This window comes from Apus apus, chromosome 1, assembly GCF_020740795.1.
Source record: "Apus apus isolate bApuApu2 chromosome 1, bApuApu2.pri.cur, whole genome shotgun sequence".
NCBI lineage: Eukaryota > Metazoa > Chordata > Aves > Apodiformes > Apodidae > Apus > Apus apus.
Genome location: NC_067282.1, coordinates 58,291,715 through 58,308,459, shown reverse-complemented (window position 1 = coordinate 58,308,459; position 16,745 = coordinate 58,291,715). Strand labels below are relative to the sequence as shown.

Below are 16,745 nucleotides of genomic sequence, written 5' to 3'. Positions count from 1 at the left end.
AGTAAGGACAGTACATCATAGTACTTAAAAAATGAGAAGTGAAGTCTGCTGTAGTTAATTGAAATTATAAAGGGAAGATGTAATCAGCATGTAATTGAAGCATTTGAAGTGTCTGCAGGATTAGAGTCAAGAGTCCTGATTTGGCAAAAGCATGTCCTGCAATTTTTCTAATGCCAAGTAATCCAGGTCACACCCTCCACACCGGTCACCAAGAACACAGAATCCCCTCATGCTCAGTTCACTGAAGATTCAGGAAGGCTTGGAAAACCAGGTCAAACACTAGCTTCTGCCCAGCTGAAGCACTCTGTGGAACCTCTCCACCTAGCTCTGGTGCACTCTTCGAAAAGGTACTGTAACATCTTGTCTCACCACCCTTGAAAGGAAACTGTGACTTTCCTATAGACAACTAGGTGGTAAATATTTATGTAGAAGTGGAAGACAGTTTAAGTTTCAGTTTCACTGCTGACTATAGGCATTGCAAATGCATGTTACCCCTAAAGGACATAAAATGTATTTTAATGGTTTGGTTTTGGTTGGGTTTTTTTGTTTGATTTTTTTGTTTGTTTGTTTTTTTAAATGAAACAAATAAGGTTATTGTAACACTGAATGTGGGGACCAATTTATTTATCTTCTGCTTTTTGATCCATTGGAGTCCACCTCTCTTCAGGTTTGCAGTACATGAAGTTCCCTACCACAGGAAAAAAAAAATAATCTGATGCTTTTATAGTTAGTCAGAAATTACCATGAATAACAGTACTGAAAGGTGAGAAATTCAGGGCTCTCAAGCCATTGTTAATGCAGCTCAATTCATAAACTATTAGCAGATGAGCTGACAGTCTTCAGGTTAACTGTTTCTTAAAAGACAAGGCCAGAAAGTAGAAGAAAAAAACTCCTGTGAGTCCTCTGGTCTCAACAGGTAGTGAATCAGGACTGCAGGATGCATCACAGAATATCAGGGACTCCAGGGATAGTCCACCAAGTAGTGTCACAACTGCAATTCAGTCACAAGATCAGTGATTCTGTGTTTTAAATCTCTTTAACTTTGCCAGGGAGGAGACAAACTCATTGCTCTATCTGTGCTCTGATTTCTACCACCTAACCTATCACAAGGTGCTTTATTTACTTCACAATAATGCAGAAGAAAAAGATAACAATTTAGCAGAGACATCCAACTAATAGATTTAAGTGGCAGATATTGGCACAAAAGCTTTCAGAATACAGTTATATCAATTAATTAAATCAACTGCTAATGTTATCCTTCAAGAAACAGACATTAACTGCAGGCAATGCAGCTTGTCTTAGAATCTTACTGAAACACAGCCTTAACCAAACATATGTACGGAAGAATGATGGAGGAAACAAGCTGCTTCAAAGAGAACTGATGCTAGACCATAGAAACCACTGGCAATAGTGCAGGAAAGAGTGGTGGCTGGCACCTAGGGCTGCAATATGTGATTTACCAAATGAATGGCTACATGTTCCTGAAACCTAGAGAGAAGCAATCACAGGAACTTTTATGCTTAAGAAGGAGCCAGATGTCCCAAAAGGGCAAGGAAGAGACTGACACCAACCTGAAGAAGATAGGAAGGGCATTCGTCACCAAAGACTCTCCTAGAATTGCTCAGCAGATAATAAAACATTTCCCAGGTAAAGCCAAAAAAGCTTCTCAGCCTTCCCCAGACTCCCTCTGACTTCTTCCCTGTGCACCTTGCCCACACCAGATAGCTCAACCAGCTCAGGAGTGACTAGATTGCTCCAAGAAAAAGAATTATGGGGACTGGGGTGCAGGTACAGTTCTCATCCATGGTTGCAGCTGGGTGTCCCGTTCTGCATGGAGGAGTAAACTGGAAATTCCCTTCACTTGAGTATCCTCTTTAATCCCAAAAAGCTGGTCTTGAAACTTTCTAACAAAAAATTTTATTTGAGATGCTCAAATAAGATAATTTGTCATAAAATATTCCTAAAGTGATGAATCCACATTTCTAAGAAAGAGAAAAGTGAAACTGGAGAACAGGGATAACTTACCTCAGAAACTTAAGCAGCAAGTCAGTGTCTTAGTGGAAACTAATCCAAGGGATATTGGCACATGTGAGCACTGGTAGTTATTGTAGGAGACTACATATCAAACGCACAGAAGCAGTTTATCAGATTGGAAACAAGACAACAAAAAAGGCGAAAAAGGGAGAGAAACAACAGACTGAAAATTTAGTAAGAGATCCCTGATCCAAAACTGAAGATGAAATATGGAAGAAAAAAAAAAAAAAGCCACAGGAAAATGGAAGATGGTAACTAAGGGTAAATACAAAGCAACAAGATGCTATTATAATTCAGGAAGTCAACAGGATGAAATCAAAGGCTGAGATAGTACCTTTTCTGTAAAAAAATCTCATGGTCAGATTCTATTTTTGCCTTCCTGCTCTGTACCCCCAAAAATAAAACCCACTAAAACTGCACAGACTGAATATATAAGAAACAATGACTTGCACATCAGAAAGGACTTTTAGCGAATGTGATTTTGCCTTATGACACAGAACAAAGTGTCTTTGTTGTTATGCAAGGCTACATATCCAGTGAGGTTACAACCCTTGGAAAATATTTCTGCCTATATAGCTATATTATTCAGAGGAATTAGTGCTTGCTAATGCTCCACTTGGACTGCACATGCTCCCACCCTTTCTCCTCCCTGGGCTGAGGTAAACTGTGGGTGCTGCAGAGGGAGCTGGGCTCCCTTCCTGCGGCTCCCATCGCCCCCTTGCTGGCATTAGACTGAGTGGAGTAAGATGAGACCAACCTCAAATGCAGAGAGTGGGTAAGAAAGGAGACGGGAACCAGACAATATCAGTGCTGAATTCTGTATAAAAGAAAGCAAATAGACAATCACTCAAAATGGCACTTCCTTCCTGCTCAATCTTGCAAAGTGTACAGATTTTCTGGACTGTATATATAGTTAGATAATGGGGTAAAGACAGCACTTGTTTCCATGCAGTCATTAATCCCATAGCTGGAAGTGTTAAGAAGATTTTCTCTTAAGTTTTTTCCTAACCTGCATCCTTTTGATTCTGTGTATGCTGTTACAGATGTACCTCTGAGCTGTCATGGTGACACCTGCCAGCAAGGGGACACTGATGCTGTTGCTGAAGCACAGAACACTTAACATTTTAGACAGCACTTGTAACAATACAAGACTGGATACACGCTTCTGTCAAAATGGAACCTTGTCACCAGCTGCTTCAGAGAGCAGGATGAGGTACTGCTAGTTTGATGTAGTTTTACATACAAATGGTATATAAAGCCATTGTGTCTTGCCTGTTCAGGCCAGCTAACCTAAGTACTTTCATTTTACAGGAGATAAAAGCTGAAATAAAAAAGCTGAAGGTGAAGCAATACACATTGCTGAGAAAAGAAGCCCATTTGATCTGGGGTGTGCTTCTGACCTCCTGAAAAGATACTTCTTCCTTTCCTGCCCCAAAAGCTTGTTTCTTAGCAATAAGAACTTGGGCTTTAAAAACTCCTTCTGAGGATTTTGGAAGTGAATCACTGTCTGCAGTGGCACAGAGGCTGTACACTTTTGCACACAGTGGGACACTTACCAAGCTCTGCTAGTAGCCCCTGGGAAGCAGGATGTCAAACCTTGGAACAGACATCCCTTTGCAACAAATCAACAACAAATCTTCTGCACCTTCAGCGCCATCTGTGCCACAGGTGAGAAAGTCAAAGCAGTAGGTGGAAAAATGAACCTTCTACATAAAGAACCTTCTCTCAAAGATAACTTCCACTATTTCACTTGCATGACTGATCTCATCCAGGCCAGCCTTGCCATGAAAGAGAGCACACAGGTGGGCTGGGCCACACAGCGGAAAGAAGCTTCAATGCTGACAACTTAATCTTTGCCAAGGTCCACACCTCCACACAAGGTCAAGGTGTGCAGCTAAAACGGTCAGCCATGAATGAAGACAGACATTTAATGCATGCACGGTGTACAACACAAACTAGCTCCTGGCCCCAAAGCATTTCCTTTTTTGCATCTGTTTAACCTTGATCTGTCTAGGTTTGCTCAATTAATTTGGGGATTCTGTTCACATCTGAAAACAAAGCAAATGAACAATCCCTCGAGATGCAGCTGCTCACCATCACATGAACCATGTGATGGAGGTTTATTAAGTCAGAGCTTAACATTTGCACGGAAATGCAGGAAAATGTGTAACTGAAGGACTTCAACATGTTACCGTGTCACAGAAGAGCTTTATTCCTATCTTTAAAACTCCAAGTCACAAAAGCTTCACTGTTCAGCCAACACTCTCCCTGCGTCTGTCTTTGCCTTATCATCCCTTACCAAGGTAAAAAGCATTGGTCAGCAACTCCTTTGCCAATAATTTGGCAAATATTGTTCTCTAAAATCCAAGTCAAAAGCGTAAATGCAAACAAATACTGGTATTTTCTCTGTAAAGAAATGGAGTTTTTCAGTTCTGCTCTGAACTAAAGAAACCAAAACAGTACCTCAATGGCTTTTGTGTGATATAGCAGTAATTTAGACAAACTACATTCTTCAGTTTATTGACTGTACATGATAAGAGTATTCTAACATCTTAAAAAATAAAATAAAATTTAACTTAATGCTGTTTAATTTAGCATTGTTATCATACATATTTTTATTCACAAGCAAATAATATAAAAAGGACTTGGACATAAGAATACACTTATAGGTGGAGATGGAGGTGAAACAGAAAAGCCCATGTAAGATGTCAGATTTTTAAAAGCTATAAATAAACAGCAAGTTTAGATAAAACTAACAGCATTTGAGCTACAAGTACTGAACTTTACAGAAGCATGCTTCCCGCCTCAAACTAGCAGACAGCCTAAAAAATGTTCTAAAGAGATATATTTTTATGTCTTATACAAACAAATACTAATTTGTAGCATTTACAACTTATATACAACAAAATAACCTCCTAGTCATCTGCAGCAGGACCTTTCCCAGAACTAAAACCTTTATCATTATTTGATCATCCAACTGATCTAAAATGAAGTAGTAAACAAAAAAAACTAATTAAAAACATGCCTTAATTGTATTTTATTTTCCTAGAAAATATAAATATACTGCTGATAGCACATTTTTGTATAATTGTTCATTTCACAGAATGTTTTAAAATAATTGGAAAAAAATAAATATTTTCTCCCTATGACATTCCAAATAGTGCTGGTCACATAAACCACAAAATAGGGCAATGAAGCATGATCGATATTTGTACAATCCATTTGTAAGCACAGATATCTGTCTTTTGTTATATCAATGTGCTATCCAAAATGTATATTGTTTCTAGGACATTTTAGTGGATTATATCACTATAGTGCACATTTAGAGATAAAGAACAAGTTTAAGCTTGATGTATTTGAAAAAATGCTTTCAAATACGACTTTTAAAATATTAGCTTTCAGCTCATAACAGAACTCATACTCAAGTAAATTTATCTCACCTAGATTTTCATATGACTATGAATTATGTTTAATTCTTTAAAAAATATAATGTGCTTTTTTATATTTAGCTATATTCACTATGTATGGATATATTTCTTAAATGCCTTATGTATGTTGAGACACACACATAGAATCAGTTGAAAAGTACGTGTTTATGGTGGAATAAAATACCTGTAAGATTTTTGGTTTTTAAAGAGTCATTCTAATAAAATATTGGAAGTGTGAAAAGAAAAACATTTTCCTACCAGAAATTTATCTTGACCAATTTGGCTCCCACATATTCCTGTGTTCCACTGAATCAATTTCACACTTACTCACCTCCCTGTCTCTGTGATGTGGTTTATTCATTGGTTTGATATTGCCATAGCAACTCTGCAACATGGTAACATGTTAGCCCAGCAATGCTGCTCACCTTCCAGTACATGGTGAATAGCTGTCTGGTACATACACGATAATATTTTAATGTATATTGATTTCTGCTTCCTACTATTAAGCTACTGGTTTAACATTCCCATTTTTAAGTCTGTCTTTAACAGCCTTTCATCATGACCTTCACACTAGTTAATTTATAGCTTAATTATAAAAATTAGCTACTACCTCAGATTTAAAACCAGGATACATTTTGACTATAAATTCTAACTAATGCATTTGGATATTTTGATCAATTAGAAAAACAAGCACCATTACTCCCACCCAAAAAAATCCAGTGCTTCTCCAGTGTTCTTGCACTTTCCCCCCATGAAACAAACATATGCAAATAAAAGCTCAGACAGTGACTAGCACAAGAGTGCACAAATGCTCAATTTAAGAAACTTTACCATCAGATCATATGGCCTGGATGAAGTAGAGACCCTCTGCCCCCCAACCATGCCTCCCCAGGAACCCACCAGCAAACTGGCCGGTGGCTGGTAAGGGATAGGGATGGTGCTTTGTCCCCAGAAGGGATGCAGAGATGGCTAAGCCTGCTGGATATCAGGGAGGGATGTTCCGGAAGCTTCTGTTTCCACAACCTCCCCACAAACAGTGAGGGCTCACAGCACACTCTAAATTACTAACTGGAGGCAGTACATCTCTTCCAATTGTATGAAATGAAACCTCAAATCAAAACATGTCAGAACAAAAGCAGGATCTCTGCCACAGCAAACCATAGAGGCTTTAAAGCTACAAAGTCTATCACATCAATACTATGCAAATCAGTGCATCCCCAAACACAGATTTAGATCATAGTGAGGAGACTGGGCAATCATCCAGGGCAATAGTATGAGTGGGAGTTGAAACTGTCTCATTGACTGAGCCTTTATCTTCACAAGTTGGCAACTGTTTCACAACTGGGTGTATTCACAGTGGGAACATCCCTATGTCTCAACTAAGTCGCACCACAGCATGACTGAAACAGGCTTTAAGAAAAGCAGTTCAGTCGCTCTCAGATGCTCTTGGACAAGTCCCATAAAACACAGAGGATCTGACCACACGTAACACAAAAAAGCAGAATAGACACCAGCGATACCTTAGGACTGAACACATCTCTGAGCGTGGTAATGTAGCAGGACACCTTCTTCTACCTACCTAAAAACATTACCACTGATTCAGACACCACCGAGGTGAAGTGTAAAGGTTAAATGCTGTTGTTTGCCTTAGGCTAACTGTAAAACACATCTGAGAGACAGTCTAAGCTTCACAGTCAAAATTTAAGTTACAGCAACATTCCTATAACACACTAAGGTTTGTCATCTGAGGTGTACCACAAAAACATCCGTGAACTAGCAACCTGGGCTTCAATTTCTTTCCCCAGCAGAGCTGAAAGCAGCATTTAGGTCTTGGATTTCTTTAGATTATATCAAGGCAAACACGTGGAGCAGAGATGGAGAAAAGTATTTTTGAGTAAAAGTTGTTTCAATTCCTGACTACACTCTCCAACAAGAGAACACAAGAGCTATGACAGTGCTAGAAGGTGAATTCCATTGTGCCCCAGTGCAGCAACAGCAGCACTAACTGTGCGGAACTGGCACAGGGGGTTCTATTTCCATTTCCTGTAACTTGGCTTTGATTTGTTCTCAACAACAACAACAAAACAGTTATCCCAAATCCCAGGAGATATAAGTACTCTGCACTCAGTAATGGTCTTACAATAGTTTCCACTCAGAGCACCAAGGGACCAGTGCTGGGGAGGAGGAAATCGGGAAGATGGGGAAGAGAGGGGTGGGGCAGAGGGGTGCTAAAGAAGAAAATAGTGAATTCATATCATATGCACACACTAGTAGGAAATGCCTTTTTTGCTTATGGACAACTCCTACGGTAATGCAAATAGCTAGGTGATTGCTCTTTTCTTCTAATAAAATTTGTGATGGTTCTATGCTTCTAGGCAATCCGTAGCATTAATTCTCTTTATTTAGTTTTCTCTTTGGCAAAAAGGGAGCTCTAAAAAGGAGTTAAAAGAAAAAATACATTATGTCTAACGTGAGCTTATCTGATCTGAGTAAACAATTTATAGTAGCCTTATCTGGAATTCTTACAGATAATATACTCCAAAGGCATCTAAGCAAAATTAAACACTAGCAACTGGTCTGGTGTCTGCCATCCCCTTCATCCTCTCAGTAACAAATTTGAATTGTCAAACCCCAATGCAGTTATCTGCCTCCATCTGAAGCACTTCAAGCGGGGGGCAGGTGGGAGCTATCTGTGCACACACAGACTGTGAACTCACGGCCAAAAATGGGGCATGGACATGTGAAGATACTTGGCATCGTGGCCATAGGCATGTTTCCCATGGATGCATTTTGGAATATGAGGAATAGTACTACTAAGAGTAGTACAGTTTCCAAGTGGATACTTAACATTTAAATAATTCAAAAACTATGAATCTGAAAAAAAAAAAAAAATCCAACTCAACAATAACCAAATATAAAGTTCACTAACAGCATAACCTAAATCTACACAAAGGCTCTAAAAAGACACTGAAATACCACCCTCATTTCCCTTTTGCTTCCCTGGTCTCAGCTACTGCACAAACTGATTTCTTGAACAACTCAAACATAAGAATTACTTCACTCCTGAGCATTATTATGAAGGTTAAACAAGGAAAATGCAACTGAACGTGATACAGTAATTTCCTTACAGGTCTGAAGCATTCCTCCATTTCAGCAGTGTGGAAAATGAGTCAAAAATTTCTTGGTAAACATTAAAGTTGCAGTAACTCAAACTAAGGTCCAACTTCAGTTTGCATAGAATCCCGCTAGCTTTGACAGTGTCTTTAGCTGTTTCATCCTTAGATTTGCAGCCTACATATTATTTTTTTGAACTCTTATATTTTAGTTACTGATCAGACTGTAACACTTATTTCAAGTCACAGAGCCAAAATCAACCACACAGTCTTGCTTTTGCTAAGGGTCAGATGTCACCTTTGGGGAACCATCATGGGCCCCTCTCCGGACTTGACATTTCCTGGGGCCAGAAAATCACTGATACAGGGGGTATTTCACAGACCTTAGTGTCAAGGCCTACACACACACACTAGGATGGTTTGACAGCTTTGGGCTTCATGCAGTGCCACTAAATTTTTTTCCTTATCTCCATCCTCTAAGCAAGGCCACATCTCAAAAAGCATTTTATATCTAGTCGTATCTGCCAATCAAACTGTTTTGAATTAAAACAAAAGGTCATAAAACATTACTTTGGCTTCAGTTTCAGTTATTTGTTAATTTAGACCAAATGAGTGGAATGACAGCTCTGATTTTACACAAGAATTCAATCCCTACATCTAATTCCTTCAAAATGCACACATGGGTACCTTCCTATTCTCCCAGCAGAGGTCCAGTTCTGTATAAACGGAATTTTGAGTTGCTGAGACTCTCAGAAGTTTAGTCTGTAAAAAATGGCAAATATACCTTGAGACTTGTAAAACACCCTGGATAAAAAGCATTCTTTTGAGAAGCCTTTTTTTTTTTATTTTTAGAAAAAAAAAAACAGCAGACAGTATTGCAACAGCAGAAAATTAGCTTCATAAAATGGGTGATTCAAACAGACAAAATAGGTTGTCAGCAAATAAATTGATGCCAATATAAGCAATCATCAGGTCACATCAGGCAAGCTGTGCAAGCAGAAAATTAAGGCACTGCAAGTCAGTCCCTACCTAGTAAAACAATTGGTGATATCTTTATTTGTATTTAGAGAACTTCACTACAGATGCTATTTTAGGCTTGACATGTATTGCTAAGACATAGTATTATTTTTGATTGACTGCACCCTTCTCCCTTCACCAAGATGAACCAAACCAGATATAGAATGGACTGTCTATAATGGCAAACAGGTATTTATGATATCATTGAAGAAAAACATCACTGCATACTGTAGTCTTTTTGTCTTTTTTTAACATCTAACAACTTGTTTGTTTAATACAGTCTGTTGGGGCAAACTCATAACAGAGGGAAGACAGACTTCGTGTCAGAAGATTAAATCTTTCCCAAAGTGAGCCTATGGGAAAGATGGGGAGCAACTTTTCACTAGCGAGCATAGTGATAGGGCAAAAGGTTTTAAACTGAAAGAGGGGAGAAATCAGGTTAGACATTAGGAAGAAATTCTTTACTGTGAGGGCGGTGAGGCACTGGAACAGGTTGTCCAAGGAGGCTGTGGAACCCCTCTCCCTGGAGGTGTTCAAGGCCAGGTTGGATCAGGCTTTTGTGCAACCTGGTCTAGTGTGAGGTGTCCCTGCTCACAGTAGGGATGTTGGAACCTGATGATCTTTGAGGTCCCTTCCAACCTTAACCATTCTATGAATCTATGATTCTATTATTAATTCTGATTTCTGTTGCATTACAAGGACTAGGTAAAGCCTTACACTGGCTTCTAATGAGAACTTTCACAAAGGCTCAAATCAGCAAAATGCTAACAATTCAACAGTTTTAAAACCTTTAGCTTTTTCAGATTAGGAAGGTCCTATACCCATCACATTGTTAGTTTTAATGACAACATTACACACATTTAGCCAGTTGCATAATAATAATTATATTAAAGACCAGCTTGTGTGGGATACAGCTAATGTAATTAAGTGCCTGTATAACTTAATCCGCATGAGCAGGTTAACAAACTTGAATTTGAGTGCACATTGTTTACTTACACATTTCAAATTACAATTATATTAGTTTTAGAATGCTCATCCTTCAATGTGTTAGAAATGAAATGTAGTGTTGTTTTTGCATTGTAGTGTCAGAAACATAGTGTCAGGTTTGGGTTTTTTTATATATATACCCTATTGTTAGGAATATAATAGTTTGTTTGAGAGAAGTGAGATATCTGCACATTCCAAGGACACCGGGAGTGGTTTACGGTCCAAGAAGGATTTATGGCCCAAGATAAGACCAAACAAAACCACTTCTATCTTGCTCCTCGGGGCAGGATGACACCAGTAGGTATAGATCATTTTGTTAATTGGGAAGACAGCCAAGGGGGCAAGAAAGGTCAAAATTTTACCTTAAAAGGTAAAAAGTAAACTGCTACAATGGAACGTGTAAACAGGGGCGGGAAACTTATAGGATAATTTGAAGCGTCGGATAGGCTGTAAACCCTGAACTACCCAGCCAGTGGGGAAACAGGGAAGTTTGCATTGGGAATACGGAATATAAACCGTTATTCACCTTACTATGGGTGTGCCTACTTGTTTAGGTCACCCATTCTTGCAAGAATGTAAATAAACTGTGCTTTGCTGAAGGTTCTGTTTGGGCCTGTTCATTGGCGCCACAAATGTTTCTCACAAATGCTAGATCAGATTCTTCTAAATTTTGCTCTCATGTCTTTACTCCCTCACCTGTGCATGCGGATAAGTGCTATTAACAAAACACCTGAAGAGAAGGGAGTACTGTTTCACATTTATGTCTGGCAATTCACAACATTAAAGAGGTCTTTAAAATGCAGAAGTACTTTTTCCTAAAACAAATTGAAAGAGCAAAATTTATGTGCCAAATTAATGTAAAATGAGTCCAAGAAAATACACTTCATTATATATTTGAACTTGACAGGAACCATTAGAAGAGTAAATTCAGCATCCAGTGCTGACTAAACAGAGAAGAGTTATCAGTTGCTGTTACAATTATGAAATCATCTTTGAAAACAAAGAGGCATCACAACCAAGCCTAATTTTCTTCCGGAGTCTTAATATATGGCATCTAACAAGATAATGAAATAGATAATGTAATAGAAACTCTGGTTTGTATTGTTACTGGTTTTCCCTACAGCTTTATTCCTTGTGTTTCTGTCAATGGCTCTTTTCAGTAGTGTCATTTATCAAATATATATTTTCATTTGTGCATTGATGTACTAAAGTTGTAACTGTGATGTAGCAAAGTTGTTGCTTTTATTCCAACACATTGATATGAACTCATCCAGGTTTGCTATGGCAAAGTTAATATTATTTGATTCACCATTGTGAAAGCTGTAGGATTTTGATTGCCCCTTGTTACATGCTGAGTATGCCCAGCATCTCTTTAGCCCACCCAGAATTTAATTGATATCTACAGATGATATATGCTAAAAGTATTACTCCAATCAATTTGCAAAAATCACCACATCTCACACTCCCTTTGATTTCAAGTAACAAATCTGCTCTGAGCACTACTATAAAAAATGCATGTTCTTGAAGAGTACCTACACAATGTGAGCAAAAGTAGAATTCAACTTTACTCCACAAATAAATTGATCCCATAAAGAAGATTCTACTAATACATACTCATTGTTTGGAAATAGCTATACCAGCACTGAAAACAGATATTCTTTGCAGTTGCTTTGCGGAGATGAGCAAATTGTTATTTGTATTTCATAATAGACATATTTAGCCCTTGTAGTGGCCGACAGCTGAAAGACAGGACAACCAAAGCCAGGCACAAAAACCATGAGGTGAATAATGGGCATGGGCTAGGAAGCAATTGTTGAATAAGCAGTAGCAGTTGAGCAATCGAGGGACCATTAAGAGTCCCAAGCAATCAAATGATATCAGATCAATTCCTGACTCAAAAGTTATTATCCTCTCCACAGAATGAAGCTACAGATCCATTAATAAAAGGAAAAGCATTGTAAATTATGAGCAGTTATAACAATTCCGTTTCACTAGCTGTTTGAGCAAAATGTCAATATATAAGAGATCATTATAATTGGCTTCTACCATTGTACAGTACAAATTATTTTCTAAGAGAGGAAAAAAAGAACAAAAGCAATAGGACACTTTTGTGCCAGCACTGTTTTCATTACAGTTGGATTTTGACAGTGGGGTTTTTTGATAGTAAGGGTCCAGCAGGAACTTTGAGACTTCATTGCAAGATATATAAGCAACGTAAATCCTATGTAGTCCTTCATTTAACCTGCAGGTTTCCTGTTTTCTACACAGCAGAAAGCCCCCAACACTAGAATCAGGAAGACTTACCAAGCCTGATTCCTTGCACTCATACAGCTTTTAGCCTCTCACTGAAACCAGCCTTCTTGAACTGATACCTATAGACACCTAAAATTGATTAGGTAGATTGATTAAAGTTCTTCCTGAAACACAGGAAAAGAGTCAGACTATTTTTACTGAAATGTCAGGTGCTGCATAGAAACATTAAACAATACATAAAATTCATAACACAGGGAATTCTGCTGCTATTTGTGGAGTCATTGAGATGCAATTGCCAACTGGTGTATCTTATTTCCATGGCATTAAGGAGAATATTTTCCTCTATTGTCTTCACCTTATTTTCCTTTTAAGTGAAGTATTTTTCCATTCTTTCCTTGTCTTCTAACATTGAAAAGGGAATGCTGACAAAAGAAACAAAAATGCACAACTCTTATTTAAAACATAAATTTGGATTTAATTAAATTCTTTCATTCTTGTGTAATAGTTTTACTTAATCAGAAACCCTAGCCTGCTGTAAGCTCCAGCCAACTCTGTATATTTCAATCTTACAGCAGGAATAAACTTTTTAAAAAGTTTTTAAGGCTATACTCCACAACTTCACACAAAAGCAGATCTTTAATACATAATGTTTTACAGGAAAGGGAGTGGAGAAATACCTGTTTTGAAGTCAGCCTCCTAACTTTTTTAATTGCTAGGCTTCTGCAGAAGATAGACAAAGTTCCACAAAAGCCTTGTATTTCTAGCTGTCTTCAAAACAACTCATCACCAATTAAAAGAAAAGCTTTTTGGAAAACCATGCACACAAGCCCTCCCAGGGAAAGTGCCCCTGAAATGCTGCTAAATCAGAGCATACAGTTGGTCATCACAAACTAAGTGATTCAATGTTCTGCAAAAAATTGCATCTTTTGCCATTGGTAAAGCACTGATTCTTGTGCTTTAAATGCATAGGGCTCCTGAACAGAGAAAGGAAATAGAGCAGAGCTAGCGATACTCCTTTCTGCACTTCATCTACAGAAAAGACATATACATCTTGATTCTTCATCTGGCCTTTATATGGTAAACAGAAGAGATCACATTTCATAGAATCATAGAATCATTAAAGTTGGAAGGGACCTTAAAGATCATCAAGTTCCAACCCCCCTGCTATGAGCCTAAGACTAGATCAGGTGGCACAAAACCTCATCCAACCTGGCCTTAAAAACCTCCCTGGGCAACCCATTCCACTTCCTCACGACCCTTATAGTGAAGAATTTCTTCCTAATATCTAACCTAAATCTCCCCTCTCTCAGTTTAAAACCATTGCCCCTTGTCCTATCACCACCTTCTCTGAAGAAAACCCCCTCCCCAGCTTTCCTGTAGGCCCCTTTAAAGTACTGATTTTTGGTGTGGGGTTTTTTTTGTTGGTTTGGTTTGGTTTTTTCTTTGTTTGTTGGGGTTTTTTTTTCCTAATTAACGACACATCCATTTTTCTTCTGAAAGAAAAAAAAGCACATCATTTCACATGAGCTGGATCCAGCATCACCATAGCTGCCCATTTTAGTGAAAAAAAGAAAATTCTCCCGGAATTTCATGACACAAGTTCTCTGAAAATTCTGTCCCTTTGAGAAACATGGACATTTCTCTGCATACTGAATACTCTTCCATTTTTATTTTTTCAACCTCCTAAATCTTAAAGCTATGCATTAGTTTTTTGAGGCAGCAGGCTACCAAGACAACTCAAGTAGCTTATCATTATCTAGATCTCATCATTAAAAAGTTGATTTTGGATTAATAAACTAAACTACCCTGTTCTTTCAAGGAACCTTGTAACAGGGTGTGCTGAGGAGTCACCTTCTTTTAAAGTGTTAAAGACCAGGGTAGCCCAAGCATATGATTCTATTGTTAGTGCAAAAAATTGAAGAAACAGCTCCATACATGTCTTCTGGGTTTCCCTTGTGCCGTTTCTACATATATATGGGTTCCTCTTACCCCAGTTCTACCTTCCTCAAAACAGTAACTTCACTGATTCAAATGAGAGTGACAACAGACCCCCTGGGATACAGCGAAGGTTAAGCTCAGATCTCTGAAGTCTACAGCAAAGCAACTCCTTGTTTCACAGCCCAAACACTGGCTCAACAGCATAAAGGCTGCATTGCACAAATCACTAGACTGACATAACCTTATCCTGACAGATCAAATTTTAGTTATGCAGCATATAAGATCATGTCAACTCAAGAGAGACCTGTCCACATTAGACTCATTGAACCTTCTACTCTCAGTTCTAAAGCTTTTCTTCCAGTCCCTTCATACACTGTTAGTACTCCGTATCTTCTCTGGTCCTGCTTCCTGGTTTTCATTAACTTACTTGAACAAGTGGCTTTGATCCCAGTGCTGGCAACTTTTCATTAAGCACTATACAGCTGAACCTTTTTTCTTGCCAAAGCATCCAGTACCTGGAAAGACAGTCTGGCCAAGCAAGAGCCTGGAAATCCTCAGGCCACACAAAAATCTCTGAAGTTTGCTCAGTCTGGCCCTACAAATTATGGCACAAGACTTGGGCAGAGACCTTGCAGGCAGTCACTTCACAGCAGACTCCTGTTAGCAACGTGCAGTGTACTACAGCCACAAGATGATGCTTCATACCAAGGGACCTGAAGGAGCTGTCCAAGATTACTAAAAAGAGAAAGAAGAATATGAGGGACCTGTTTACTGGAAGCAGGATAAGCAAAGTGCTCTGCTAGCTGCTTGACTTCAAGCGGTCGTAGAGCTGTGCACACACACCTCAATAGCAAGGACTGTTTGCTTCCTTTGAAGAAGAAAGGAACCACCAAAGGGAACGGTACCCTCAGGAGAAGAATAACAGTATTATCTGTAGATTTTCTTTTTCCCAGGTGCCAAGTGAAAAGCTCCAGAATGGAGCTAGGGAACAAGTCACACCAGCCAAGGTAGCATACTTGCTCTGTAAACCGTCCTAATCTCCATTCACCTATCCTCTCTGGAAGCATGAACAGAGTTCAAGACACTTTGGTAACAAGGCTGTCTTGAACTAGGGATGGTAATATAGATAAAAACTTTGATTATGTATAATCTCATTATTTTTTGTTATGAAAAACTGCAGCATAGACAAGTACTGTTAATAGATTTGATATGGAAAAGACAAATGAATTTGTCAAGAAACTTGTAGAACACACAGCAATACGACATTACTGTAAATGCTGCATTGCAGTTGGAGAAAAAGTCAATTCCAAGATTGTCTAGGATTATGACACTTAATCTGCATGAAAGATGACTTATTTAATTGAAAATACTTGCAAGAGTAGAACAAAACTGCTTTCAAGAAAAACACAGACAATTGTCAGGTTTTTTACAATAATTTATCCCCTTGACTGTAAATTAACTATGATTTATGACCTTTTGGAATAAGACACGTCTGCAAACCATTCATTAGTAGGTTATTAGGCTGATCAAACTGTGGATTTGTTTGTGCATGACTTTATCCTGGTATTGCTGAAATCAGTAGGAGGTTTAACATTGACTTTACAGGATTTCCTAAGGCTAAGAGCCTATGAACTTAGACCTGGCATGAGGCTCTACACAACTCTGAAAGCACAATAACAACTGCACTGAAATATGTTGGGTTTTTTTTTAAATTCAGTTAGGTGAGAATGCAATGCTGCTCTGTTTCTGGCAACAAAAGTATCATGACAGTGCATTAGGAAAGCAATTTTAGAATTTTAGAAATTGTTTTGGTGCGTGGGGGAGGTGAGAGGCAGTTCCTGTATGGTAAATACAATAGTAGGTAGATTACAAAAGTATTGTCAGGAAAATTGAGCTGCCCTACAGTGCTATCTCCACCCTATGTAAAACGTGTTGTGAGGAACAATGCTGAAAGGTGCTTAACATCATCATAATT

The 16,745-nt window shown here is 38.5% G+C and overlaps 1 protein-coding gene across 1 annotated transcript in view; it reads right to left on the bottom strand.

Annotated features, from left to right (window-relative positions):
- The window catches only part of MYO16 (myosin XVI), a 365,593-nt gene that overhangs the window by 324,602 nt on the left and 24,246 nt on the right, over nt 1–16,745 (bottom strand). The window lies entirely within an intron of this gene.